Source organism: Saccopteryx bilineata, chromosome 4 (assembly GCF_036850765.1).
Source record: "Saccopteryx bilineata isolate mSacBil1 chromosome 4, mSacBil1_pri_phased_curated, whole genome shotgun sequence".
Classification (NCBI taxonomy): Eukaryota; Metazoa; Chordata; class Mammalia; order Chiroptera; family Emballonuridae; genus Saccopteryx; species Saccopteryx bilineata.
In genome coordinates this window covers 9,474,641-9,501,528 of record NC_089493.1, presented here as the reverse complement: position 1 = coordinate 9,501,528, position 26,888 = coordinate 9,474,641, and the positions used below count along the sequence as shown (strand labels likewise).

Genomic DNA, 26,888 nt, shown 5'->3' with positions numbered 1-26,888 from the left:
TGAGAGAGAAAAGGAAACATCAGCTTGGTGCACCTATTCATGCATTCATTGGTTGACTCTCGTATGTGCCCTGACCAGGGAGTGAACCTACAACCTTGGCATATTGAGATGACACTCCAACCAACTGAGCTTCCCAGTCAGGGCTGTGCAGAGTTTTTGTTAAGGGTAATAAAAATGTTCTAAAAATGAAAGTGGTGATGGTTATATAACTGTGAATAAACTAGGCATAGGATTGCACACTTTAAATGGGGGAATTGTATGTTACGTGAGCTATAGCCCAATAAGGCTGTTTTTCTTAAAAAAAAAAAAAATTAGAATCCTAAAACCGAAGCCCATGCAAAGTGACCTACTTTAACCAACTATCTTTGCTTGAATTTCCTTAAAAATATACCCACCAAAAGGCTTCCAAGACACTCGCACACCCCAGTGATGTGCACGAGCAGGTGCGCTACCCAGCCCAGGCGGCCTGTTCCGTACCTTACCCATGGTGAGCTGGCACGCCGGGGGCTACGGGGCAACTTGAGATCTTTCTCAGAACAGAGAGCAGGCCTTCCGCTCACTGAGCCTGGACTAAGTGCCAATCAATTCACTCCTCCCCTTCCAGGCACTCGCTGCCTCGCCTGATCTTCAAGGCGACTTGGAAGGTCGCGGTCCCTGTCCTCATTGCAGAGATAAGGAAACCGAGGCTCGGAGGGGTGAAACGACTTGACTTGGAGGTTTCAGAGCTGGTCACTGTGACTGCTCCAGAGGCAGAGCTGGGACTGAACTTGGGACCGTTGGACTCCAGCTACAGCTGACCCAGCTGCTTTTAGCCAGGCTGGTTCGGAGAGCCCGACACTGTCCCGGGGCCCGGGCGGGCCTTACAGGCAGTATATGAACGGCATGAAAGGTTCAGATCAAGCAATGGATTAAACAGAAAGCGAACTCTACTTCTCAAAAGAGAGACAGAAGGAAGCCGGATAGGACAGACAGACCAAGTGCTGGCTTGGGAGCGGGAGGCGTGGCCTCCAAAGACAACCTTGACCACGGGAAGCCCACTGACCTTGGGCGGCTTCGGAGGAAATTAAGCTCAGGGAGGCCCTCAGAGGCATCAGGTGGCCTTGGGCGACAGGCTCCCAGCCCAGGGAAACTGCCTTTGGTATTCGGAATCCCTGTGAGATGCTCTTTAATTCAACTCAGCAGCATTTTCCGAGTTAATGATAAAAACATGTTTTATACTTGACAGAGAGGTGTTAGTATTCACTTGCATTTTACAGAGGAGGAACCCGAGACGAGAGAAGTTTCATGGTTGAGAGACAGTCAAATCTAAGACCCTCTGACTTCAACATAGATGCGCGGGTGCTGAGCCAGGCGCCTGCGGGTGACAAAGCTCCTGGCCTGCGTGACTCTAAATGAGGTTCCTGTGATGGATGTGCAAACGCAGAGACATGCCCAAGCTCTGAGAGCCCAGAGAATGGAGCTCATAGCGGAGGGGACACCCTGGCCGAGAGGTGGAGGATGAGCAGGGTCTGGATAACATGAGAAGTGGGAAAAGGCATGACAAGTGGATGGACCAGCATGAGCAAAAGCTGGGAGGTGAGAAAGTGCAAGGCCCAGTTCGGGGAACTGTCGAAGGGAGCCGGAGGAAGCAGCGTTGGAGTGGTGGGCGGGGAGGCCTGCACTGCAGGGGGTTCAGAGGGGTGCATGGCTTCAGTCTGTGGGCAGCAGGGAGCCAGTGAGGGTCTAGGAGCAAGGGAGTGGCATGTTCTAGTTGGTGACACACACACAAGCAGCCCGAGGCAGCATCTGATCAACCTGGGAACACACTGGACCAAGCTGGCTCCTTGCAACATGACACCTTAGGTCACATGCTTGGAAATGCCTTGTAAAGTGCCATCCATCCATAAGGCATTCTTCTTATTGAAAACCTACCCCAAAAAAATAATAATAATAATAAAGGAAAGAAAGGAAGAAATTAGAAGAAAGAAAGAAAGAAAGAAAGAAAGAAAGAAAGAAAGAAAGAAGAAAAAGAAAGAAAGAAAGAAAGAAAGAGAAAGAAAGAAAGAAAGAAAGAGAAAGAAAGAGGCCAGGAGGTCAAATCAGAGAATCTTTTCTCAACAACTGACTGAACCTGCAAACATCTGATGAGCTGTGCAGAGCGGCCCCCCTGAAAACACACACACACACACACACACACACACACACACACACACACACACGGCAGTCTCTGTCCTGGAAGCTTGTCCGCATGGCCCCGCCCTCTCCCAGCAAACACCCAGCCTGCAGCATGGCCAATGCTGTTTGTTTGATGGGTAATAAATGTCCCATCTGCTCCTACCCTGTCCCCACCAGGCTCATCAGACCCTGCATGGGTGTCAAGGTCACTCTGGGTCTCTGACCTTCAAATGCCAAAGGAGACTCCTGTGGGTTGGGGAAAAATGTCACCAAAAGCTCTTTCATGTGAGGCCACCTGCCCTGGACCAGGCACTGGGCAAATGCTGTGTATTCCTGACCCGCCAACTACCAAGATGGAGGGGGCTGCACCACCGTACAGGTGGGGAAACTGAGGCTCAGAGGGGCCCACTCTCCTGCCACTGAGGTGTACAGCCGGGCACAAGCGCGGTCCCGTCGGGCCCCAGCCCTGTGCCACACCACAGGGTGGCCAGCAGAATGAGGAAGTCAGTCAGGAAGGCAAAAGAAGAGGCTTCCTCTTTGAGTCAGACAGGATTTCCCATCACACACCCGACTGACAGCAGAGGCAGGTGGGGTGGGGGGTAAACCCCAGCGGCTCAGACTCGCAGGGAGCCCGGCCCAGGCTGTTCCCTCCACGGTGAGCATGCCTGATACGGGGACAAGCCCACAAGGCGGGCATGGCTTGGGGTCACTGCTGATGGGCCTGGCGATGCCTCCAGCCAGGTCTCCAGGGTAAATCAGGCCGGACAGCCACACCCATCCCAGCTGCGGGGGGCCCTGGGCCTGGGGTTTCCGGAACTGACGGCTGAGAAAAACCCAGCTCGCTCTGACTCTCTGCCGCTGGGTGCCCTCTCATCCCACCCACGTGGAAGGCGCGTCCCTCCAAGACCTCAAGTGACAGGCAGAGAGTCGGACTGGGCTCATCTCATCTTTCCGCCCGGAACCACACCAGGCCCGATTTCCTTCCCTTCCAAAGCTTGGGAGACGCTTCATTCCTTTCCGACACATCTTGTCTCAGCAGCTACTCTACGCTGGACCCTGAGGTTGGTGCCGGAGATCATAGCAATGAATAAATCGGGTCAAATCGGGTGCTCCTGGGTGACTTGACCCCTCAGCCTCCCTCTCCTCTTTTGGAAGATGGGCCCGGCGTTCAGAGCAGTCCCCCCCCCATCTCTACACCGTGGCGTTGCTCAACCTGAGGCCTGCCGGCATCCACAGGTCACAGAGGTTCCATGGGCAGCACTCACTCAATTCACTTCTCAGAACGTCTCTGCGGACCAACGACTTAAACCCGCCTTCCCTGACGTGTGCACGGCCCTGGACTGGCAGGGGGGCTCCACGAGCCCCTGGGACCCTGTGTGTGCTCAGCCCCCCAGGGAGGCCACGGGTCTCATCAGCTTCCCAGAGGCCCCCTGACTCCGAGAAGACTGAAAACAAGCTTGCCACGGGCGACCCATGGTGCTGTTACTCGTCAGTATTTCTCATTGTAGCCCTGGCTGGGTAGCTCCGTTGGTTGGAGCATCATCCGAAGCACAGAGGTGGACGGTCTGATCCGCGGTCGGGGCACATGCAGGAGCGGATCGATGTTCCTGTCTCCCTCTTTCCCTCCCTCTCTCTCTGAAGTCAATAAAATAAACATTAAAAGAAAATTTCTCTGCATGTGTCTGCATGTGTCTTTATGTACCAATGTTTTTGAGTTTTGGGGGTACATACCCAGTAGACTGCAGCGGTTCTCAACCTGTGGGTCGTGACCCCAGCGGGGTCGCCTAAAGCCATCGGAAAATACATAATGCATATCAGGTATTTATATTCTGAATCATAACTGTAGCAAAATTACAGTTATGCAGTAGCCACCAAAATTATTTTTTGGTTTGGGGTCACCGCAACATGAGGAACTAACTGTATTGCGGGGTCACGGCATTAGAAAGGTTGAGAACCACTGCAGTAGAGGGATTGCTGGGTCATATGGTAGTTCTATTTTTAATTTTTTGAGGTACATGTTCATTGCAGCATTGTTCACAGTGGCCAAGACATGGAAACAACCAAAAAGCCCTTCAATAGATGACTGGATAAAGAAGATGTGGTACATATATACTATGGAATACTACTCAGCCATAAGAAATGATGATATCAGATCATTTACAACAACATGGATGGACCTTGATAACACTATATTGAGTGAAATAAGTAAACCAGAAAAAACTAAGAACTATATGACTCCATACATAGGTGGGACATAAAAATGAGACTCAGAGACATGGACAAGAGTGTGGTGGTTACCGCGGGGAGGGGGGAAGGAAAGAGGGGGTGGGGGGAGGGGAGGGGCACAAAGAAAACCAGATAGAAGGTGACGGAAGACAATTTGACTTTGGGTGATGGGTATGCAACGTAATCAAATGTCAAAATAACCTGGAGATGTTTTATCTGAACATATGTACCCTGATTTATCAATGTCACCCCATTAAAATTAATAAAAAAAAAGAAAATTAAAAAAATTTCTCATTGTAAATGACCCAGAAAATTCCATGGTTGAGTGTCCTTCCTTCCTTAGTCCTCTCCATTTTGCTGGACAGTTAGGGTGAATTTTTATTGTTGCTGTTTTCTCAGTCCAACCAGCACGTTGGCAAACGCACCTGTTATTTCTAACAGCCGAGCAGCCTTGGGCCCCTCCGCCCACCAAGTCGCGCCCCCGGTCTGCTCGTGCAGCGTCACGCCCAGGCGGGATTTCCCGGCCAGGGCCAGCATTTTCTCGGGCCCTGCGTGTTCTCATCAGTGTCAGCCGCCAGCCTGCTTCCCTGTGCCGTTATCCACAAAGAAACAAAGTTTGTGGTCCTGCGGCCCTCGCTGCCTAGCTTGGACCAAGGAGGCCCGTAGACTTAACCAGATCTGGGTGACGGTGACGTGGGGTGGCTGGGTGGGGCCAGGCACTGCGGGGCTCCCTCCTGGTGAGTCACTGCCCTGAACTCCCACCCTACCCCAGAGTCTTTACAAAGTGCTGCCTCTTCTGGGACGCATCCTAAAGAGGGGCTGACGCCAGGATCCAGCCTGCCAGGCAGAGGCAGAGCCAAGTGGATGTAACGCCTCTGACTTCTCCTTCTCATCTGTAAAACGGGGTCGTGATAACATGCACTTCTTACCGCTGACCTGCGCATTGAGTTACAGTGGTAAAGTGCTTAGAGTAGGCGTTCTTTAAGTGTTTCAAATAAATAATCACCTTGCCAAGGTGACTGTTCAGAGTAGAGGCGGATTTAATGGTGGGCACACCAGGCACGCGCTCTGGGCCCCGACTTCTGAACCCCAACTTTACACTTTTTTCTAATGACACCCAGTTTGGTTTCATATGTGCAATTTTAACATTAATAGCACATAATATTTTTTATTTATTTAAAAATATAGTTAACAGGTATTTTTATTTTCCCTGTCTCTCTCTCCTTTTTTTAAGGGGCCCAATATTTTCTTCTGCACCTGGGGCCTCAACCAACCTTAATCCGCCTCTGGTTCTGAGTAAAAAAAAATAAAGATGTGATATAACAGTCCAGCAAAAAGGAAAATCTTGTGATATCCACTCCGTGGAATATTCTGGGCATTCCCAGTGAGAAATGTGGCAACACCATGGACTAACATGGTGGCTAATGAGAGGAAAAGTAAAAAAGTATGTTGCAAAATTCTGTGAGCACTCAGCCGGAAGTCGGCAAGCTTTTCCTGGAAAGGATCGGAGTATTTTAGGTTTTGCAAGCCATCTGGTCTTTGTCACAGCTACTCGGATTTGCACTTGGGGTGCGAAAACAGAGACAATATGTAAATGATGAGCTTGGCTATGTGCCAGAAACTTTTTTACAAACACATGGGGATCTGGCCCGTGGGTTGTAGTTTGCCAACCCCCAACCCATTGTGCAAATTACACACAAACTGTCAAAAAAGACGACAATCTAAAGGAGTTTGGAAAAAGAGTTCTCTTAAAGCAATAGAATCGTAGGTACAATTTTAAATTTTCAATTTCCTTCAGGTGGTAGTAACAGTTTTTTTTTTTAAAAAATAAAGAACTTTAATATTACATACATTCTAATAACAAATTAAGAGATTTCGCCGTTCTGTTAGACTTTCAAAATAAATTAAAATGAGCCCTGGCTGGATAGCTCAGTTGGTTAGAACATTGTCCTGATATGCAAAGGTTGCTGGTTCGATCCCTGGCCAGGGCACAGACAGAAACAGGTCTATGTTTCTGTCTCTCTCTCTCTCTCAAATTAATAAATTTAAAAAAAATTTAAATGAATATAATTATGCTAACAAAGCCTAGTGTTCATATTATACTATACAGAAAAAGTAGAGACTTTGAAGTATGGCCAGTCTGAGACTGAATCTGGCTTCTTCGTCTATTAGCTGTGCAATCTTGTGAAAGTATATTAACCTCTCTGTTCCTCAGTTCCCTGTTTATAAAGTGAGGATGGCAGTGGTCCTCACAAGCACACAGTGGTACCCTCTAGCACTGGGCCTGGGGCACAGTAGGCCCCAATGCAAAGAAGCTGCCTCTCAGACCCACATGGACCCACATGGGCCAGATCCTGCAGACGCTGGGCCGATGTTGTCACCAGAAACAAGGCAGACTAAAAAATCCAGCACGCTGTACTTTCCAGCTAAGAAAAATGCCCTCACACAGTTTTCCGGTTTGGTTTATAAAATGACACAGAACAATTTGAACCTTGCTTTTCAGTTAATAAAAGGCACTCCAGCTGTATTGGAGGAAGAACAGCCCGAGAAAGGCCGGGTCCATTCCACGTGGGCGTTCTTGGGTGGAGTGAGTTCTCGTGGCTGGACTAACCCCTGGGGAGACCCACAGCCCTGCAAGAGCCAAATCCAGCCCGGCTCTGGAGGCCCAGGCGCCAGGCTTTGTCAACTCCTTCCCCGGGATCCCGCCAGTCTTGCAGGAGGCAGAGGGACCAAAAGCCTCTCTTTTTGGCAGAAAGGAGCATTCAAGGGGTCAGGGTCAAGATACTTTCTGACTTAAACCCTCCAGTGTTCCATAGTCCCCACCCAAGAAAGTCCACGATGCTTAGATGCTTAGTGAGACAGCTGAAGTCGAAGGCCTTCATCCATCTCTGCAGCCTCACCTCCTTCTCCTCTCCCTGCAGCATGAGCTCCCTGGGGCTTTTCCCCCTGATGCTCTTCTTCACCTGGCTACATTCACCATCAGTTCTGGCATCACTGCCTCCAGGAAGCCCTCCAGGATTTTTCAGGGGTAGCCCCTGGGAAATAACAATGCTAAGTACAAGCATTGTGTTAGGTGTTTACACATTAACTGAGGTCTGTGGCCACTGTTTAGTGCGAATGCTTGTCTTCTTTTTATAGATAAAGAAATCAAGGTTCAAAGTGGTTAAGTAAACTGCCCAAGGTTACACTGCAAATAACCCTGCTTGTCTTCCCCAGCAGTCCCTTAGCAGAGCCCGAGAGGTTAAGATCATCCCCATTTTGCTGGTGCAAGGTGATGTCCACTGATCTATCTAAAAGAGTCCGTCCTCTGCGTCACTAACTCCTGCTTTAAATGTACCTGAAAGCCTTAGAGTACCTCTGAGACACCCCCTCCCTCCAGGAACTTTCACCTCTCTGAAGTCTAAGGTCACTTGTTAACAGGCTGTGCAGATTATAGTTAGTACACGCCCATTCCTGCCAGGGCTTGGAGACGCCAGGTCTATGATGTGTCTGTGTAAAGACAAGGGCACCCAGCCTGAGGCTGATCTTTGCTTTTAACTTCTTAAAACTTGATTGATTGATTGATGACTGATTTTAGAGAGAGAGAGAGAAAGAGGGAAAGAAACATCAATTTGTTGTTCCACTTACTTATGCACTCATTGGTTAATTCTTGTATGAGCCCTAACTGGGAATCGAACCCACAACCTTGGGTGTCCAGACGATGCTCTAACCAAAGGAGCTGTTTGGCCAGGCTCTCTGGGGTCAAAACATGAGGGTGTTACCAGCAAGGGGTGAGTGTAGACTCAGAGGCGCCACCCTAAACTCCCAGCCTCCGCACCAGAGGCAGCCTGCAGCAGGCGGCAGGGAGAAGCCGTCCGCTGGAGCTCTGGGGAGGGGCGTGTTTCCCAAGCGCAGGCTACATCCTCCCTCCTGGAGGGGAGCGTGTCTGGGGCTGAGCTCCCCGTCAGCCCCCGAGGACAATACTCCACTGTGTGTGCAGCACTTGGCAGCTGACCGAGCACTGTCACCCTCATTATCCCGCGTGACCTTGTCCCTTGCGGCGCCCCCGCCAGGGCCAGTACGGAGCTTAATCTCTGTCCCACGGGAGGACCCTGGGTTCCTGGGTCTCCCCAACAGTCCCTTAGTAGAGCCCATGTCCCTTACTGCTGCTGCCCCAGAGAGGCCACCCACGCAGCTGGGGGAGAGAAACAAGAGAGGCCAGCACATGAGCATGAGCCTGGTCTTTGTACTCCCAGCCAGGGGGGTGTGGGGGCAACACGTGCTCAGCCTCCCACGCCAGGCACAAAACACGCTGGACTTTCTAAGGTGTGTTTCCCCTCCTCACACACTATGCTGGCTTTGAGGGCTTTCCTTGAAGGGACTGACAGCTCACAGGCTGTGCGTGAACAGCAAAGCCCCCCCCCCAGTTGAGCTGACCGCACTCCAGGAGGGCTGCCCCACCCCGGGGAAGGGGCATTGGGGCGTTCTTTCACCCTCCATAGGAAGGATGCCTGAGCCAGCTCCCTCCGTGCAGGGAAAGCCTCCACCCTCAGCCTATGAGCAACCAAGCCCCTGCCTTCTCCTTGGCATTCTCCTCAGAGCACAGGAGACCTTGTTGAATGTACATGACTCTAGAACCTTCTAGAATGTAAGTTCCCTCAGAGCAAAGACTTGGCCCGTCGCGTTCGCTGCTCCCATCTCACTGCCTAGCACACAATAGGTCCACCGCAAGGAGGTGGTCAGTGAGTGAATGAGTGGATCTCTCTCTACGTGTTCAATCATTCATTCCTTCAACAACATCCAGAGCGACTCCTGGTGCCAAGGGGGGCAGAGAAAGCACTAGGCTGGCGACCTCCCCTGATGAGCTCACAGTGGGTGGATGCATAAACAAAGCCCAATTAGGGAGATGAGCAAGGTTCAGCTCAGAGGGACAAGGCAGAGGTGGGAAGAGTCACATCAGAGGCGGCCAAGGGAGGGAAGGGCATGCAAGAGAAGGAACAGCATGTGCAAAGTGGCAAAGCAAGAATTAGCACCTGAGTAAGTGTTCCAGCATGGAGCTGAAGGTAGAAAATGTCATCCATTCCTCCAACAGCATTTATTAAAGGCTCTGCGCTCGGGGACAGGCAGGGGCTGGCCCGAGGACAGGCACGGTTTCTGCCTCAGGGTGCTCACAGACTGGGGGACAGCAGAGCAGTGACTCTCTGTGCACAGGGGCTCTGGGAGGAAGGAGGAGGGGCAGCCAGATCTGAGGGAGCACGAGGCTCTGGGGACAGATGACCCCTGCTGCACTGTCCAGCCATGACTCAGACTGCCCAACACCACGGTCACAGTGGTGTGACTGACTGATCTAAGCTGACCAACTCGCCCTGCTATACCCAAGACTTTCCTGGCTTTAGCCCTGACAGTCCCCTGCCCCAGGAAACCCCTCAGTCTAGGCAAATAAGGACAGTTGGTCACACCCACTTCCACCTGCATGTACTCTCCTCAATTACCCCCCCCCACTCCTGGCACCCGCAACCCCAACCTCTCAGCCACTCATAGGTGGGAGCTGGGTGTCCAGCGGCCTGTGCCAAGAGCAGCTTTTCCTTGGGTAACCGAGAAGGAGATACTGCAGGTTACAAGGGACAGCAGGCCGGTAAGTGCAATCCCTGGGTGTCTTCCCTGCTCTGGTCTGGTCTTCACGCAGTGCGAGGGGTGCTCAGACCACTGTCCCTGCTGGCCGACTGATCGCAGCGGCTGTAGACTCTGATCCCTCCATCGTGTCCCTTGTCTGAGCTGTATCTCCCAAGGCCGCCACCATCCAAGGTCACCTTCCTCCCCGGCCTTGCTCCGTGCATTCAGAGGGAGGCCCATTGTAGGCACCAAATGAGCATGAGCTGGGCTCAGGCAACAGGCAACTAGCTAGGCCATTTTACTCCTGTTTCACAGAAGGGGAAACTAATGCATAAGACTGGTCAGGCCCCGGCTGGGTGGCTTAATGGATGGAGCATTGTCCCTGTGCACTGAGGTCGCAGGTTCAATCCCCAGTCAGGGCACATACCAGAAGCAATCAATGAGTGCATAATTAAGTGGAACAATGAGTTGATGCTTCTCTTTCTCTCTCTCTCTCATATCAATGGAAAAGAAATTTTTTAAAAAAACTGAACGCATCTCTGGTAATTTTTTCCCCCAAGACCCTGATGATTCTATTCTTTAAATGCAGCTACCCTGAATCCTGTTTTCTCAGACCTTCTAGAGCCTTTCCCAGTAGCACTGCAGAGACTGACACCACAGACGTGCTCTCCAAAGGGGCCTCTGGAAAAGTCCTCCCCAGGTGGCTGTTTCTAGGCTGGGACTTCTAGCCAGAGCTCCATGCAGTGCACCAAATTTCCCACTGGGCTATTCACAGAAACCCCTCAGCTCAGCACCTCCCCGAGATGCCTGAGGTCTGTGAGGTCCCCCAAATAGTGTTGGTCTCCCCAAGAATTTGAGGCATGGCACGGAGGAGTTACAAGAGCTGTGCTCCAGCGATAAAGAAGCTAATGATTGAATTAATGCCCCTGCCTTCCTATAAGCACCTAGAAATAAACTAGGTGTCATCTCCTTCAGGTCCCCGGCAGGGGCGTCATAGGGAAAGTCACACAGTCTTCTAGCTCCACCCTTTATTATGTTCTCATGACCTTGGACAAGTTCTATAACTTGTGGGGACTTTTGGCCTATGAAGTGCCAAATAAGATCGGTACGGGGGCGCTGGAGAAAGGGACAAAGCACGGCCATCGTCCTCACTCTTGAACTCTTTATAGAGGAGAGGGGAAACAGCTAACCTTCATGGAGAGTGTGCCAAGAGTACACTAAGTCTTGCATGGATTATTCTGTTAATAGGGCAGGTGCCATGATTATTGCCTCCATGGATAAAAGAACTGAGGCTCAGAGAGGTTAAGCCACCTGCCCATGGTTCCCCAGCCAGCACAGGACAAGTGTCCTCCCTCCTGTGTCCTCCCCTCTTTGCCTCTAGACTGTTAATAGTTGCTGAGTGAATGGACTCATTCATTGACGCCAGCTTCTCTTTTAACCAGCACGCACAGGCGGAGACCTGTTTCAGAACCCCGTTTTGAATAACCGAACATGGTAAGAACAATGACTTGCTCAAATCTGCCAAGCCCACCCCTCCACCACGGAGAGGGCTTCTAGAACAGGGGACCTGCAAACCATTTATGCATGAAATTCAAATTCCAGTGTCCGCAGGAAAGCTCTGTTGGAATGCAGTCACGGCCGTTCATTTACACGGTGCCCACGACTGTTTGCCAGACACCGTGGAAGGACTGGGTAACGCAGCGCAGCCTGTGTGGCTCACAAAGCCAGAATATTCACTACCTGTCCCTTTACTGAAGAAACATTGCTGACCTTTGTTCTAGAAGTGCCAGGGACCAAAGGCAACTAATCAGCTCGAGGAAAATATCAGCACAGCACATTCCTCCAGGTCTGGGGAGCCAGGAAATCCTACCCGATTCCTTTCAGCAAACAGCACCCGGTCCCTGGTACACAGAATGGGCTGGGCAGGCAGTTTTCCCAGTGCTGAGGGCTGTGGCTGCATCGTGCTTGCCCTCCGCACTTTTCCTTACGGACGGACTTCTATGTGGCGTTTGCCAAGTAGCCGATGTCTTCCCCGACCAGCGAGGACTTCCTCGCAGACACCTGCCCGTGGCCTCCGAGACAGTGTCTGGATCCTGGATCTAGCTCCCCGCCTCCCCAGGGGGCCCTGCTGCGAATCCCAAGTGACGAGGCATCGCTGGTGAGAAGGCAGCAGGAACCTCCCACGGTCACGCAGAAAGCAGGCACGCGGGTCCCCTCTCCAGGGACTACAGGACGGTGCCACCGGACAGCCAGCCAGGGCCAGGCAGCGTCTGTTCGCCTGAAATTCTGCCTCTGTTTCCCTTCTGGAGAGTTTAAGGTCCGGGGACAGGGGACGGGACGGGGGCCCTTCACGGTCTGAGACGTCCGGCTCAGGGCCAGCCCTGCTGGGCGCTGCCCACGACGGCAGGCTCCTCACTTCTCGGTGGGGCCTGGTTTACCCGTGTGCCCATGGGGGTGCTGAGGTCTGGTAGGTGCTGAGGTCCTGTAACTTTGCATCCCCTGAATTTATGCAGCAACATCTCTGAAACAATATCCCTGAACGCTGGACAGGGAGCCCCCAGGCTGCCGCTGTGACCTGATGGGGTGGGGGGAGACAGGCAAGTGTGTGGCAACAGAGAGAACCAGCTGGACTGCCCATGTGTGGGGGCGGGTAGGGGGTGTCACTGAGGAAAGCAGGGTGGGGAAACCTCTGTCACGCACAGTCACCTGGAACCTGCCAGCCTCGGCTTGGCCCTGGGTCCCGACACTGGTACAAACGGTCCTGGTTCTCTGTCCATCTTGTTAGGCAGCCCAGGGCGAGCGCCCGTTAACCCCCCAGGACGCCGGGCCTGGAGGGGCACTGAGAGGTCATCCAGTTCATGTTTTCACACACTTTGGCCATTTGGGATTCGCATCCCCGATTTTGGCCACATGTGCGGACACTTGCACTGTTATTTTTTCTTATTCGTTTTTTGTTTTTTTTTCTAATTCGACCATTTAAACTTAAGGTTATTTTCAAAGGAAACTTCTTATCTTGACCTTACATAGAAAACCAGGGTCAGGTTCAATTGCCGTGTATAGAACGTCACAAAGAATAAAGACAACAATGTACGCTTAACTCTCCCAGGGGCTGTTGCTCGCTTGAACCTGGGCTCTCAGATAAAGACCGGGAGTGTTGCGGGGCTGTGGGAACCAGACCAGGACCACACGGAGATGGTCTCCCGACAAATCGCGGTAGTTCACAGCCGGCCCTGCGCATTCATCCCCGGGGGAGACTAAAACACGGGATGAGTGCAGCATCCCCCCACTGGCCTAAGCTGAATCCCCCGTGATTGTGAGGACATCACATAATCAGAAGGATTAAAAGTCAAAAGCACGGTGGAGAAGGAAGTTTCTGTCTCTCCAACCCTTGACCTTGTGCCACCCCGTTCATCCTGTCAATCACTAGGGGCCCCATCCAAACTCAGAGATCTGACCCCGTGAGCCTGCACTGCACAGGAGGACCCTGCGGAGAAGGGCGGGGAGTAAGTCGTGAGGGCCTGGCGTGGTGGCACGGTGTGGTGACAGGGTTGTCGATAAAAGAGGAAAGTTGCATCGGTCATTAGGGATGGCTGGGCGCTGGGAGGGAAATGAGTGAGCCAGGTGTGTGGTCTGCACCCGGTACACCCATCAGAAGAGTTCTGCAGTGGGGAAGGGCCGGGCTGGGTTGATTCCGGCCCATCGCCCGCCTGGACCTTCCAGAGCACGGGCGTCTCTCTGCCAGGAACACAGGAGCCAAGGCCACCTCGCCCACAGCTGGGTCGGATCCGAGTACTGAGAGCGCTAGGGGCAGAGGCAGGCGGAAGGGTGACCCACATTGTCACCACGTCCCCCTCCGCAGCCGGCGAGCACCTTGGGAAAGTGGGGAGTAACCGGAGCAGCTGGGAATGGAGGAGCCAGAATTTCTGGGACCAAGCACCCAGTTGCAGGTGGGAACTAATACATCTGACATCCCATCTGCTGCTCACACTGACTCCGCAGGGGGAGGTGTGACCAGCCCCACCAAACGAGTGCGGTGGCCAGGCCCACGGAGGTCCTGGGGCTTGCCGAGATGGCAGCCCAGGTGGCAGAACCAGGGTCCCAGCCCACGTCTGTCTGACCCCAGCATCCGCATCAGGAGCAGAGAGGAACCCGACCACACTTAACAGACTCACTGTCCTTCACACAGGAAGACAGGTGACCCCACGCTCGGTGGGCTAACCGAGCAGGGACCCTTCAGCTCCAGGCGGGCGAGCACTTTGCACGTTGTCACGGATTGGCGGGGCGTGTGGCACAGTCCCCTGCCTCACAGGGACGGGGGTTGAGGCCCAGGAAAACTGTGCTCTCTGTCAAAACTAAAGAGTCCTTCCTGCCCCCCCCCCCGTCCCTCCCCTAAACTTCCCTCTTCCTGAGTCACTGTTCCCCAGGAGAGGTCAGTCTGTTTAAAGCACCCACCTCACCCACCAGAGTCCTCCCACCCACCGGGCAGGGACGCGCCTCTGTGTCCTCCTTCCTGCCCATCAGAGTCAATGTCAGTCGGTGAAGGAATGCGGCTGCCCGAGGCTGGCAGCTTCTCGGCGGAAGAGCCCAGGGGCCGGCCGCAAGCATGCGCCTCTCTGGCTCCCAGTCCAGAGCTGGCTGCAGCTAGGGGCTGTGTGACTCACGCCCCTGCTTCCTGTCGGGCACAAACGTAGGAACTTCAGGGCCACCCCCAGACCCCACCAGAGGAACACTCGGACAGGCAAAGCCTGAGCCCGGCCACCCGGCACGCCACCAGGCGCTGGAGTGGTTTTACCCAGAAGGAAGTGAGGACAAAAGACAGTACAAGATGGCATATTTTAAAAAATCGGTTTTCTAAAATTATTTCTGAGCAAAGTTGTGCTTGAAATCAGCCGAGAGGTAAATAGGCAAGGTAAGCAGGCCGGGTTCGATCGCCACCCGGTATCCTGAACAAAGGAATTTAACCTGGCAACCCCACCTGGCTCACACCCAACCTCCAACCGCTGGCTTGTGGTCATCAAGTTCTTGACAGCTAGTGAGCAAGCCATCGACTCAGCTCCTTGGAAACAAGTGACAAAAGGGTGTGGACAGGGTGGGGTGCTCCTGAGTGAGCCCGTGACGCCAGCCACACAGAAAGGATTTCCTCTGAGGAATGGCCACTGGGGCTTGCAAAGAAAGAACTAGATGCCTGGGGAGGGGGCCGAGGTCTACGTCTGACTCACCACGTCCTGCCCAGCGCACGCCCCGCAGGGGAGGCCAGTGTCGGCGGTGTCACCTGCTTGAGCTCCGGGGTCAGATAATCCGCGTCGGCTCCCCACTCCATGGCTGAGCAGCAGAGGGCAGGTTATTTAAGCGCTCGGTCAAACGCGAGCATCAGAGCATACCCCCTGAGCAGTGGTGAGGATACAAGCAGAGAAGGCAGAGAGTGCTCGGAGAGGTGCTGGCGTCCGATCAAGGCACAACAGGCGCCAGCTGGTACGGTCAACGGGGCCGGGAATCGCAGGTGGCACCCTATGCGTTTATCCATTCACGCATTTGTCCATCCATTCATTCTCTCTCCCCGTACATATGTACTGAGCAGCTACTCCGGCTAGGCTAAGGGGACGGGAAGAAAATCCCTGCCCTTGTGGAGTTTATGTTCTAGTAGGAGGAGACAGACAAGCAACTCGATTGCAAATCAATAAGGTAATTTCAGGTAGTTTTGAATGCTAGAGAGACAATGAGACAGGGGACCTGTGGCAGGGATGGGACGGGGGGTTGGGGGGCTGCTGCAGGGGCAGGACGGTCCCCGGGACACTGTGACTGTGAGCTGAGATCTAGGTGAAGCACAGGGGAGAGCAGGGAGGAAGACTCGAGGGGGAAAGGAAGCACAGGAGCTCAGGAAAGAGAAGAAACGTCAGACATGAGTCCCTATGAGGCCAGGAGATGTGTCCCAAGTTCCAGGGCCAGCCCCCGGAGAGCCCAGGGAAATGGAGTTCTCCCAGAGGCCACAAAGGGAGGTGTCACCCCTTCTCTGCCCAGCCTTCGAAGCCCATCTCCCTCCTCTGTGTCCTGGGAGCAATTAGGATCTGCTCTGCCCACTTCCCTCAGGGGTTGTGAGCACCAGCAACCCGTAAACTTTGTAAAAATCTATTTGAAAGTACAAAGGCTTTTAATTAAACAATGACAATGATGATGATAATAACCACCTCTCTCTGGCTGGGACGAGAGAATGCATAAGCCTGTATCTCCTCCCTCAAGATCACAGTCTAGTGGGGACTCAGACACAAAAACCCAACATTAAATATCACGTGTGGAGTGCAGCGGGAACATGAAGATGCAAATCACCAACCTTTTGGGGGGAGATTAGGAAGGCTTCTAGGAGGAGATGTAGTACAGCGAGGTGTTGGTGGGAGGAGCAGGGAGGATAATGGCAGAGGTCTGGAGCACAGGTCTGGGGGTGGCAGAGATCAGGAAGAGTTTGGGACCTGGGAGTGGGGGGACCTGGAGGTAGCCCAGGTGGTGAAAAGCATGAAAGACCAGGTGGGCTGACAGGGGGCTTGGGATTTAATCCTCAACGCAAGAGGGAGCAACTGGGGGCAGATAGGCAGGGAGTCACCTGCTTCAGTGACTTGGCTCCTCCTGGGGACAGGGGGACTGGCAGATCACACCTATTTGGAGGCTGTGGCTCTGGGACTGGAGAACATTCAGACTTCAAGGCACCTTGAGAGATCTAATTTCAACCTCCCATTTTAAAGGGCAGGAAACAGAGACTGGCCCAGGTGAAGGTCAAAGGTGGCTGTGAAACTCGGAGCCCCTCCCATCACCGCAGAAGGGCCAAGCTCTTTGAAACAACAAGGAAAGAGGCTCCCCCAGTGAGTCAGCGCGCTGTATTATTTTATTTCAGCAATGTCACTCAGGAGGGGCACGGCCCTGTTCAGAGCTCAGATGAAACACTTGGCTCCATCAGAGTTTCACCAGCGACAGCAGCCTACCCTATCCCACCTCCGCTTTGGTGCCAACCCGGTGGGTCCGACCCCGACCATCTGCCTCCCCATTTTCACCATTTAACCATCCCGAGCCTGTTGTGCTGTGAATGCTGATGACACACAGGCTTTTGGGGAGGGGACTGTAAGGGAAAAAATACTGGCCCAGGGACCAGAAGACACAGTCTGAAATCCCAGACAGGCCAAAGGCTCCTGAGAGACTGAGGCCAGTCACGGCGGCTTGCGGAGACTCAGTGTCCCCACGGGTGAAGTTATAGGCTCGGCCGAGGGCTCCTGCTGCTTCCAGCATTCTCACCCCCACGGCAGCTGCCACATCTAAATGCTCCTCGAACACCGCACACACCGCCCTCAGGCACGCAGTGAGGGTACTTTCCCAGTCTCTGAGAGTTCTTGCGGGAAGTTCTCTCCCATCAGCTTCTCACATAAGCCCGGCCCTGCGGTAGCCATATCCCCGGCCTCATCAGACAGACAGGGGATGGTGCACAGTGCTGTGACTGGCCCCAGGACACAGAGCAGGGCTGGGACCTGGCCCCAGGGCTCCGCTGCCCAGGTGAGCATGCATGCCCGGTACAACGGCTGCCTCCGTGCCCACCTTGCATCAGCAAAACCACCACCTGCGGCATCGGTCCTGGGACACCCGCCCTCTGAGCCCCTGACAGGCACCCCCGCAGAGGGAGAGCCTGAAGAACACCTCTGATTTGGGCTAACAGGAGGTGGCCGGCAATAGAAGTGAGTCCTGAATGTACCAGAGCCCCAAAGGAGACAGACTCCCCCAGTTCTCAGTCCACCGCTGCGCTGGTCACAGAGCAAGCCCGGTCAGGAGGGAAGCATGGCCCCGGGATCCCTGAGGGCCTTCTAGGATGTGACAGCTGAGAGCACTGTTACCCTCAGCATCAGCATGTCCCCGTGGCCCGCCACGCTGGGCCGACCCTCCAGAGTTGCAGCTTCTGGGGAGGGAAGGATGTGTTCCCAACACAGCTCACTTAGACAACAGTCCCCCTCTGGGTGAGCATCCCCCTCCATCCCATCCCTTACCTGTTGTGTGATTTGGGGCAAGGCATATAACCTCTCTGAACCTGTTTCCCCACCTGAAAAACGAGTATGACCATTTTGATAACCTATAAATGTATTGAGCCAGCCCAGCAAAGAGGAGGCGTGCCGGCCACCATCCTAAGGGGCTCCGAGCGCAGCCACCGTCCTGAGGGGCTCCGTGTGGGACAGGAGAGTCTAGGCACTGTCTATATAGCTCCGTTCACGATGCTTCTGTTCATGTGCCTTCTAGACCTGTGCAGCCATCACAGGTTGTAGCTCTGAGTTTTTAAAATTAAAATGATCACATCGGTTTAATCTCAGGCATCTCACCTATTTCCCTGCCTGTCCCAAGGAGGAGGCCGCGGTCCCCGTCACAGCAGTGGCACGGCTGTGCTGGGCGGTGCCCTGAGGAGAATCATGCAGGTGTGGCACCCAGAAGGAGCCATCTTCCCCACTTCTGTGGCTAATGTTGTCCTTGGTCAAGGCACTTCCCTCTCCATAAAACCATCAGATTGGTCCAGGAGCCCTGCGGTTCCTCCCAACGCAAAAATGCCAGACTCGTCTGATTCACAGGCATAAATCATTAGGCTGGGAATTGAAGTAATCCCCCTGAGAACCTGAGCTCTCGAGTGTTAATATCCTCCTGTTGTATGACTGCGAGAGAAGAGGGAGATTACTCCTGCTGAATGAAAAGTCGTGTGTCTGTTATACAACAGGATTTGTTTATTTGATTTTCTAGAATCCTGCCAGATTAATGTTTGAATCTGTGGGTAGAGTCTTATTTTCTAAGAGACCTTTGTGAAAATGTTTCACATTATCTTTTAATTTAATTTGTACATAAGATTTGATATATATAATATAAAGAAATATATACAATGTTTACATATATTGTATATAATATGTATATATAAAATACAGTATTTTATACATTGTATATAGTATATAATGTATATATTTATAAATGATGAAGCATGAAGATATTTTAAACTAAGGTCCAGGAGCCCACCACTTGCAGAAGCAGAGCATAATGGAGCGCACTAACGTGGCCCAGGCTCCTCCCACCCCGATCCTGTACCCTCTTGTCCATTGAAGATAACCACCCTGATTCTACAATATCATTCCTTTACCCTTTTTAAATCCTGCTTAAATTTGTGAAACAGTGTCTATGTATAGAGGTATGCATAAAACATAGGTGTACTTGTAAATAATTACAAGGTGAATTCCTTAGTGATGGCCCCCATGACCCTCTCAATCCCAATCCTTCCCCACCCCCAACCAAGGGGATATCTGACTTTTATTTAAGGCAACCCCTTCTGGCTTTTTGCCATCACTTTATTTCCCATGTATGCATCACTAAACAACACAGTATCAAGGTTTCCTTCGCTGGTCTCTGCCGCATCTTCCCAAGCATTCTGGAGATGCTGGGACTCCCCTTGCTAATCTGCAGCCTGGAAATCCAGGCAAGAAAGACACAGGCTGCACCACATTGTTACGATCCACTAGGAGGATTAGTAATAATAAAAGGCATGATGACGGCCGTCTACATATGGGATGTCACTGCCATGCTGGGCATTCTGCTGAGCACTGTCCCCAATTGTCTTATTGATCCTCTCAACAACACACAGGGAGGTGTTGGGCCTCTTATCTCTATTGTAGAGGTGACAAAATTGAGGCTTCAGCTGCCAGGACTCTGCTGCATTTGTTTTCTAGCTGTTTACCCCCAGGAACATCATCCCTAAGTCCTGAAGTAAAGATACTCAGGGGTGCTGGTGGGGGGGGCAGTCAGCAGACCCTTCATTAACTTCCACCTGTTCTGCCCGGTACTTCCCTAACGTCCACCTGCTCTGCCCAGGTACCTCCCTGACTTCCACCTGCTCTGCCCGGGTACCTCCGTAACGTCCACCTGCTCTGCCTAGGTACCTCCCTAACTTCCACCTGCTCTGCCAGGTACCTTCCTAACTTCCACCTGCTCTGCCCGGGTACCTCCGTAACGTCCACCTGCTCTGCCCAGGTACCTCCGTAACGTCCACCTGCTCTGCCCGGATACCTCCCTAACTTCCACCTGCTCTGCCCGGGTACCTCCCTAACGTCCACCTGCTCTGCCCGGGTACCTCCGTAACGTCCAGCTGCTCTGCCCGGGTACCTCCCTAACATCCACCTGCTCTGCCCGGGTACCTCCCTAACTTCCACCTGCTCTGCCCGGGTACCTCCGTAACGTCCACCTGCTCTGCCCGGGTACCTCCGTAACGTCCACCTGCTCTGCCCGGGTACCTCCCTAACTTCCACCTGCTCTGCCAGGTACCTTCCTAACTTCCACCTGCTCTGCTGGGTACCTCCCTGACTTCCACCTGCTCTGCCCGGGTACCTCCGTAACGTCCACTTGCTCTGCCCAGGTACCTCCCTAACTTCTACCTGCTCTGCCCGGGTACCTCCCTAACGTCCACCTGCTCTGCCCAGGTACCTCCCTGACTTCCACCTGCTCTGCCCGGGTACCTCCGTAACTTCCACCTGCTCTGCCCAGGTACCTCCCTAACTTCCACCTGCTCTGCCCGGGTACCTCCCTAACTTCCACCTGCTCCGCCGGGTACCTCCCTGACTTCCACCTGCTCTGCCCGGGTACCTCCCTGACTTCCACCTGCTCTGCCCGGGTACCTCCCTAACATCCACCTGCTCTGCCTGGGTACTTCCCTAACTTCCACCTGTCTGCCGGGTACCTCCCTAACGTCCACCTGCTCTGCCCGGGTACCTCCCTAACTTCCACCTGCTTTGCCTGAGTACCTCTCTAACATCCACCTGCTCTGCCCGGATACTTCCCTAACTTCCACCTGCTCTGCCTGGGTACTTCCCTAACTTCCATCTGCTCAGGCCAGGTACCTCCCTAACGTACACCTGCTCTGCCCAGGTACCTCCCTAACTTCCACCTGCTCTGCCCGGGTACCTTCCTAACGTCCACCTGCTCTGCCCGGGTACCTCCGTAACGTCCACCTGCTCTGCCCGGGTACCTCCCTAACGTCCACCTGCTCTGCCCGGGTACCTCCGTAACGTCCACCTGCTCTGCCCGGGTACCTCCGTAACGTCCACCTGCTCTGCCCGGGTACCTCCCTAACTTCCACCTGCTCTGCCCGGGTACCTCCGTAACGTCCACCTGCTCTGCCCGGGTACCTCCGTAACGTCCACCTGCTCTGCCCGGGTACCTCCGTAACGTCCACCTGCTCTGCCCGGGTACCTTCCTAACTTCCACCTGCTCTGCCCGGGTACCTCCCTGACTTCCACCTGCTCTGCCCGGGTACCTCCCTGACGTCCACCTGCTCTGCCCGGGTACCTCCCTAACTTCCACCTGCTCTGCCCGGGTACCTCCCTAACGTCCACCTGCTCTGCCCGGGTACCTCCCTGACTTCCACCTGCTCTGCCCGGGTACCTCCCTGACTTCCACCTGCTCTGCCCGGGTACCTCCCTAACTTCCACCTGCTCTGCCCGGGTACCTCCCTAACTTCCACCTGCTCTGCCCGGGTACTTCCCTAACTTCCACCTGCTCCGCCGGGTACCTCCCTGACTTCCACCTGCTCTGCCCGGGTACCTCCCTGACTTCCACCTGCTCTGCCCGGGTACCTCCCTAACATCCACCTGCTCTGCCCGGGTACTTCCCTAACTTCCACCTGTCTGCGGGGTACCTCCCTAACGTCCACCTGCTCTGCCCGGGTACCTCCCTAACTTCCACCTGCTTTGCCTGAGTACCTCTCTAACATCCACCTGCTCTGCCCGGATACTTCCCTAACTTCCACCTGCTCTGCCTGGGTACTTCCCTAACTTCCATCTGCTCAGGCCAGGTACCTCCCTAACGTACACCTGCTCTGCCTAGGAACCTCTGTAACGTCCACGTGCTCTGCCTGGGTACCTCCCTAACATCCACCTGCTCTGCCCGGGTACTTCCCTAACTTCCATCTGCTCAGGCCAGGTACCTCCCTAACTTCCACCTGCTCTGCCCAGGAACCTCTGTAACGTCCACGTGCTCTGCCTGGGTACCTCCCTAACATCCACCTGCTCTGCCCGGTACTTCCCTAACTTCCAACTGCTTTACCCAGGTTGCTCTCTTGGTGACTCCTGAGCTACTTTCAGATGTTACAGGGGGAAACATGTTTGGAATCCACATTTTCCAGCAAATGTCAATGTGTTACTGATGACCAGGAGCCTACCTAGTCAGTACTGCTCTCCCGATGATTAATGCATGACACTATCCTTGCATTACTCCAGCTCTCCTGCTCTGAACTGCTCTCCTCGTCTGTAAACGGGCCCACGATGGAGGCCCTTCTGCTGTCAGAACCACAGCAGGTGAGAGACGGGAAATGCTGCTGAAGGGCCCACAGACACATGGGGCCCCTTGCAGGCCCCCAGATCTCTCAGCTCGGGGCAGGGCCAGCTCTCAGCGCTGGAAGGGCTCTGGGGGAGGTACCTGAAGGCCACCCACCACTTGAGAGACATGGGAACGTCACAGCAGAGAGGAAAAGGGCAGAGCTCTGCAAGGAGGGAACACAGGTGTCCCAAAACCGTCACCCCAAACTGTGACAACTGCTTGCATGTGCAGTGTCTGACACCATACAAAAGCTGTTGGCGGGATGACTCATTTAATGTGCCCGGCACCCTACGATACAGGTGCCATGGTTATCCCCCTTGTGTGGGGAAGGAAACCGAAGCTCTGAAAGGCGAAGTGTCGTCCCCAGAGTCACGCAGCTAGGAAAGGGCTATGGCAGGACTGGACCCAGGTATTCTGCCTTGGCCACCCCCATCCAACAGCTGGTGACTAGGGAGGCCCGCTGCCCTCTGGGCTGCCAGGGGCTCCAAGATGCTTTGGCGCTGTGCTGACCTGCCCAGCCTTCCCTCCCCAGAGGGGAGGTCACCCTACAGGCAAGCCAGGATCTCCCAACAGCCCTCGCCCGGGTCCCTGCATCATGAGGTAGGTGGAGGGACTGCCCAGCTGCCCAGGCACGGGTGAGTCCTCAGCTCCAGCAGAATATGCAAAGCACCTAGGCTAGAGAGTTGTTCCCATGGAGACGGAAGGTGCTCTAACTCACCCTGAAGGGGGCCTGCAGGGGCTGAGGCAGACACCTGGACTCAGATCCTCACCACTCTGCTTGGTGCCACCAGTCAGGAGACTTCTCCTTAGGACCCCAACAAGGCACAAGTTCCTGAAATAAGCCTTCCCGCCCACTCCCTGCTCCAGCTGCCCTCAGAGGGGCCTCTCTGGCCGACAATAGCGCTCCGCTCGGGGCCTGCAGGCTTGGCAGCTGTGGCTCTTGGCCTGCCCAGTGCGGTCCTGGCTGAGGAATGCACAGACCCACACGTGTCAGAGAGCCCCACTGGGGCACGGTTACAGGAAGCGGAGCAAAAACAGTCTGTTGGCACCGACGCGCCCCTCCCGCCTTTCAGTTCCTGAGCCAGTGCAGGAGGCAGGGCCTCTCCTTCAGGAGACTCAGGTTCTGCTCTTGGCTGTGTGGCTCTGGGCAAATCGCTCCCCCTCTCTGGGCCTGCTTCCTCTCCGCCCAGTGGTTGAAGGAGGCTGTCCCGCCAAGCTGAGAAGGGCAGGGATTTCGTGGCATGCTCCCTTTCCTGGGAGGGCAGTCACTTCTCCCCACTGTCTCCTCCTGCCCTCGTTCAGGTGGAATGGGCATGTCCCCGGGCATGTCAGGATGCCCTGCTGGCAGCCCTAAGTCGCACCTGAGGAAGTTAACCTTTCAGAGGTGAAAGGGACCGGGAACCTGGGAGAGGGTCCCCAGGCGGCCTTGGGCCAGAGCTTCTGGGCCAAAGTGAGAAAATAGTAATGGTCATTATCCCTCCACCCCAGCTGAAGTCCCCTGCCTTAGAGTTTTGAAGCAGAGGTCAGCTGGGCTGCTGGTGGTGCCCACTGCTCCCGGACCGACCAGGGGGTCTCACCCACCAGGACCACTGTTTGCAGAGATGCTGTGAAGACCCTAAGAGGTGTCAGCATCCATTGGGGGGATCCCTCAGGCCACACGGGAGATCTCTGGCCTCACTACCACTTCCTTTGGAACTGTCGGATGAGGCTCAGAAAGGGTGAGCGGCTTGCCCAACGCTGCACAGCCAGGAGACGTCAGAATGAAACAGCCCCCCGGACGGACTCCCCCTCCCTACCTGGCTCTGGGCTCTGCCAGGCACCGCGGAGCCAGCTCGCGGTCGCCCGGAGTGGGTGTTTCTGCCAGCGCTCACTGCCCAGGCCCGGACACGCGGGCCCGCGGTGACAGGTCCGCTTGCCCCACGCGGAGGCTAGAGCGAAGACTGGGGGCGGCGCTGGGCCCGCCACGGACGCGCTGCCAAGGCTTCAGGGCTTTCTCGGGGTGCCAAACTCCCGGGGCTGGGGAGCGGAAGGACTCGGGATCTCGCAGGCGGCGGGGAACCGCTGGGTTTAAACTAAAAATATCTGCCCGCCCGCAGCTGTCACGCCAGGGCCTCCGCCCCCGCGCCGGGCGCTAGTCTCCGGGTCCCCGCGACTTTCTGAGACCCCGATCCCCGGCGGACGCGTCAGGGCTGGGCCAGGCGCTGAGGCCCCGACCCCCCGGACCCCCCGGCCGGGCCTCCGGGCCGCGCACCACTCACCCGGCTCGGAGCGTGCAGGAGCGGGCGCCGCGGGCAGTCCAGGCAGAGCCGCCCTCCTCTTCCCGGCGTCCGGGCGGCTCTGGAGCGGGCGGGGCCGGGGCGGGGCCCGGACACTGGCACCCGCCCCGCCCAGCCGGAGCGCCGGCCGCCGGAGCCGCCCCCTCGCCCGCCCTGCTCCGTGCGCTCTGCGGGGGCCCGGGGGCTCCCTATCTTAGACCCCCCGGCGGAGGGAGCGCGCGGGGCTGCTCCCCATACTCAGCCCCCAGGTTGCCCTGTCCCGCCCGGGAGCCGCCCCTTGCCCCGCACCGCCTGCGTCCTCCCGGGTCTGACCCTCGGGGATGGCGCGGAGCTGTCTCTCTCCCCGAAAAGTTGAATCAGGGGAGTGAGTTCCTCAGCGCGTCCAGACTTGGGGAGAAGGCTGGGGGACTGGCAGGACTACCCCCTCAAAGCCGAGGTGGGGCGAAGGCAGGGGTACCCCTCCCGGAAGCGCAAAATCCAAATAGAGGGCGCGCACCGTCCGGCCCCTCTCACCACGCTGTCCCCGGAGCCACCACGCACGGGATCTCCGGGCCCCAGGCTCGAGTGGGACTCCTCAGGCTGCTGAGAAACGAAGGCAACTAGGAACGGGCCACAAGGAGTGTGGATCCCACGCCTAGTCCAAATCTCCCACAAGCGCAAGGCCCAGGACTATGCCTCCCTCGCTCTCCCTGCGTCCACTCCCCCAGCGGACACATCCTCCCTGCAGTCCGCTAGCTCCATCCAGGGACTCCGACTCCCACTCCTTCACCTTATCTGCCTCTGGGCTTCGGCGCTCCCAGCGCGTGCAAGCCCTTGTCTCTGTCCTTGCCCCAGCCCTGATCTTTGTCCCAGTAATAACACGTTTCCACGAACGGCTCTGCCTCCTTTGGATGGGAATGACAGCAGCTGCCAACCCGATACAGGTTGTAGGACTCTGTGCCAGGTGGGCTTGTCTTCACAGATCAGGTGTGGCCACGCCCGTTTTGCAGATGGGGAAAAGGAGGCTGGGCTTGAGGCCTGAAGTCACTGGCCCAGATCTATTGCTGCCCTCAAGGTGCTTTCCTGTTTCGATTTTTAGCGAGGCTGGCAGGCCCTCCATCAAGGTGTGTTGAATACATCAGAGTAGAAATCAATGTCTTAAAAGTAAGATTCAATTGCGAAACAGAACCACATAGTGATGGTGTGTGTGTGCGGGCGCGGGCGCGTCTTTTACACAGTGGGGGGAAGTAGAAGGATGCCCAAGCCTAGAGTTAACACTGGGTAGACCTAGCTTGAGTTAAAATGCCAATCTCAGCCAGACCTTCAAACTTAGAACTTATTTATTAAGTTAAAATTACTCGCAGGGTTATAGGCGTTATACACAGAGGGCCTCTCCCATCCTTGCCCCTGACTGGCTCTAGGTTTGGTGCAGTTGGGAGTGAGGAGCTCCAGCTCTGGTGTCAAACGGCTGAAGTTTGCAACTGTGAGCACATGACTCATCCTTGGTTTCCTCTTTCGCGAAATGGGTCTAATCGTAGGAACCTACCTCCCATGGTTTTGTGGCTGGTGTTGTGAGCTGTTCTGGGTAGAGCGTGATCACTACAGTTTCTGGTCTACAGCTAGCAATCCAGTCTTTCCTCAGACATGTCCTGAGCACCTACTGTGTGCTAGTTCTTGGGAACACGGAGAAGAACATGGCACAGACTGCCACCCTTAGGCAGGTCACATAGTGCAATGATTCTGTGTCCATGGGGCTGGAACCCGAACAGGGCAGTGTTGGTACACAGAGATGACTGTCCCTCTCACTGTTCATGTGGCCCAGAGCACCGGGGTCAGAGCTGAGAGACCCAAATTCCAGGCCCAGCTCTGCTACGTAACTACAGCGCAAGCCATGCGACCTCTTAGAACCTTGGTCTTCTCATCTGTTAAATGGGGGTAGCCATACTATTTCATAGGTAAGACTACATGTGGTAAATATATACAGTATATGTATATATACCACAAAATAGCATGCAGATATTAGTAGCTTTCTTGCTATTGTTATCTTTAGTTTTACAAGGCTTGATGCTTTTCAGAACACTCTCCCATCGTTTTCCTCAAGCCTGACATAAAAACAGGACCTTATTTTTTCATCAATTACATGGCAGCCTCGTGCCATTTTAAAACAGTCGGCGGGAGGGATAGAAAGCCCAGCGAGTGTGGTGCAGGAGAACGGGGTTGGCACCTAAGAAGACCGCAAAAACTTCAACTCGACTTCCGCATCCCCCGCTGCTACAGAAGGGAGTGGAAATGAAA

At 54.7% G+C, this 26,888-nt stretch overlaps 1 protein-coding gene across 4 annotated transcripts in view; it reads right to left on the bottom strand.

Annotated features, from left to right (window-relative positions):
• SYNE3 (spectrin repeat containing nuclear envelope family member 3) overlaps window positions 1–25,400 on the bottom strand; it is a 92,065-nt gene extending 66,665 nt beyond the window's left edge. Inside the window, exon 1 of one of the 4 annotated variants that reach the window (XM_066277596.1) lies at window positions 25,384–25,400. The gene's annotated coding sequence lies outside the window, so the exon portion shown is untranslated. Of the gene's footprint in view, window positions 1–24,134; window positions 24,214–24,596; window positions 24,671–25,110; window positions 25,129–25,383 lie in introns of those variants that run through there. The other 3 variants (XM_066277595.1, XM_066277593.1, XM_066277599.1) reach the window with 3 other exon arrangements.
• Window positions 25,401–26,888: the final 1,488 nt, after the last annotated feature.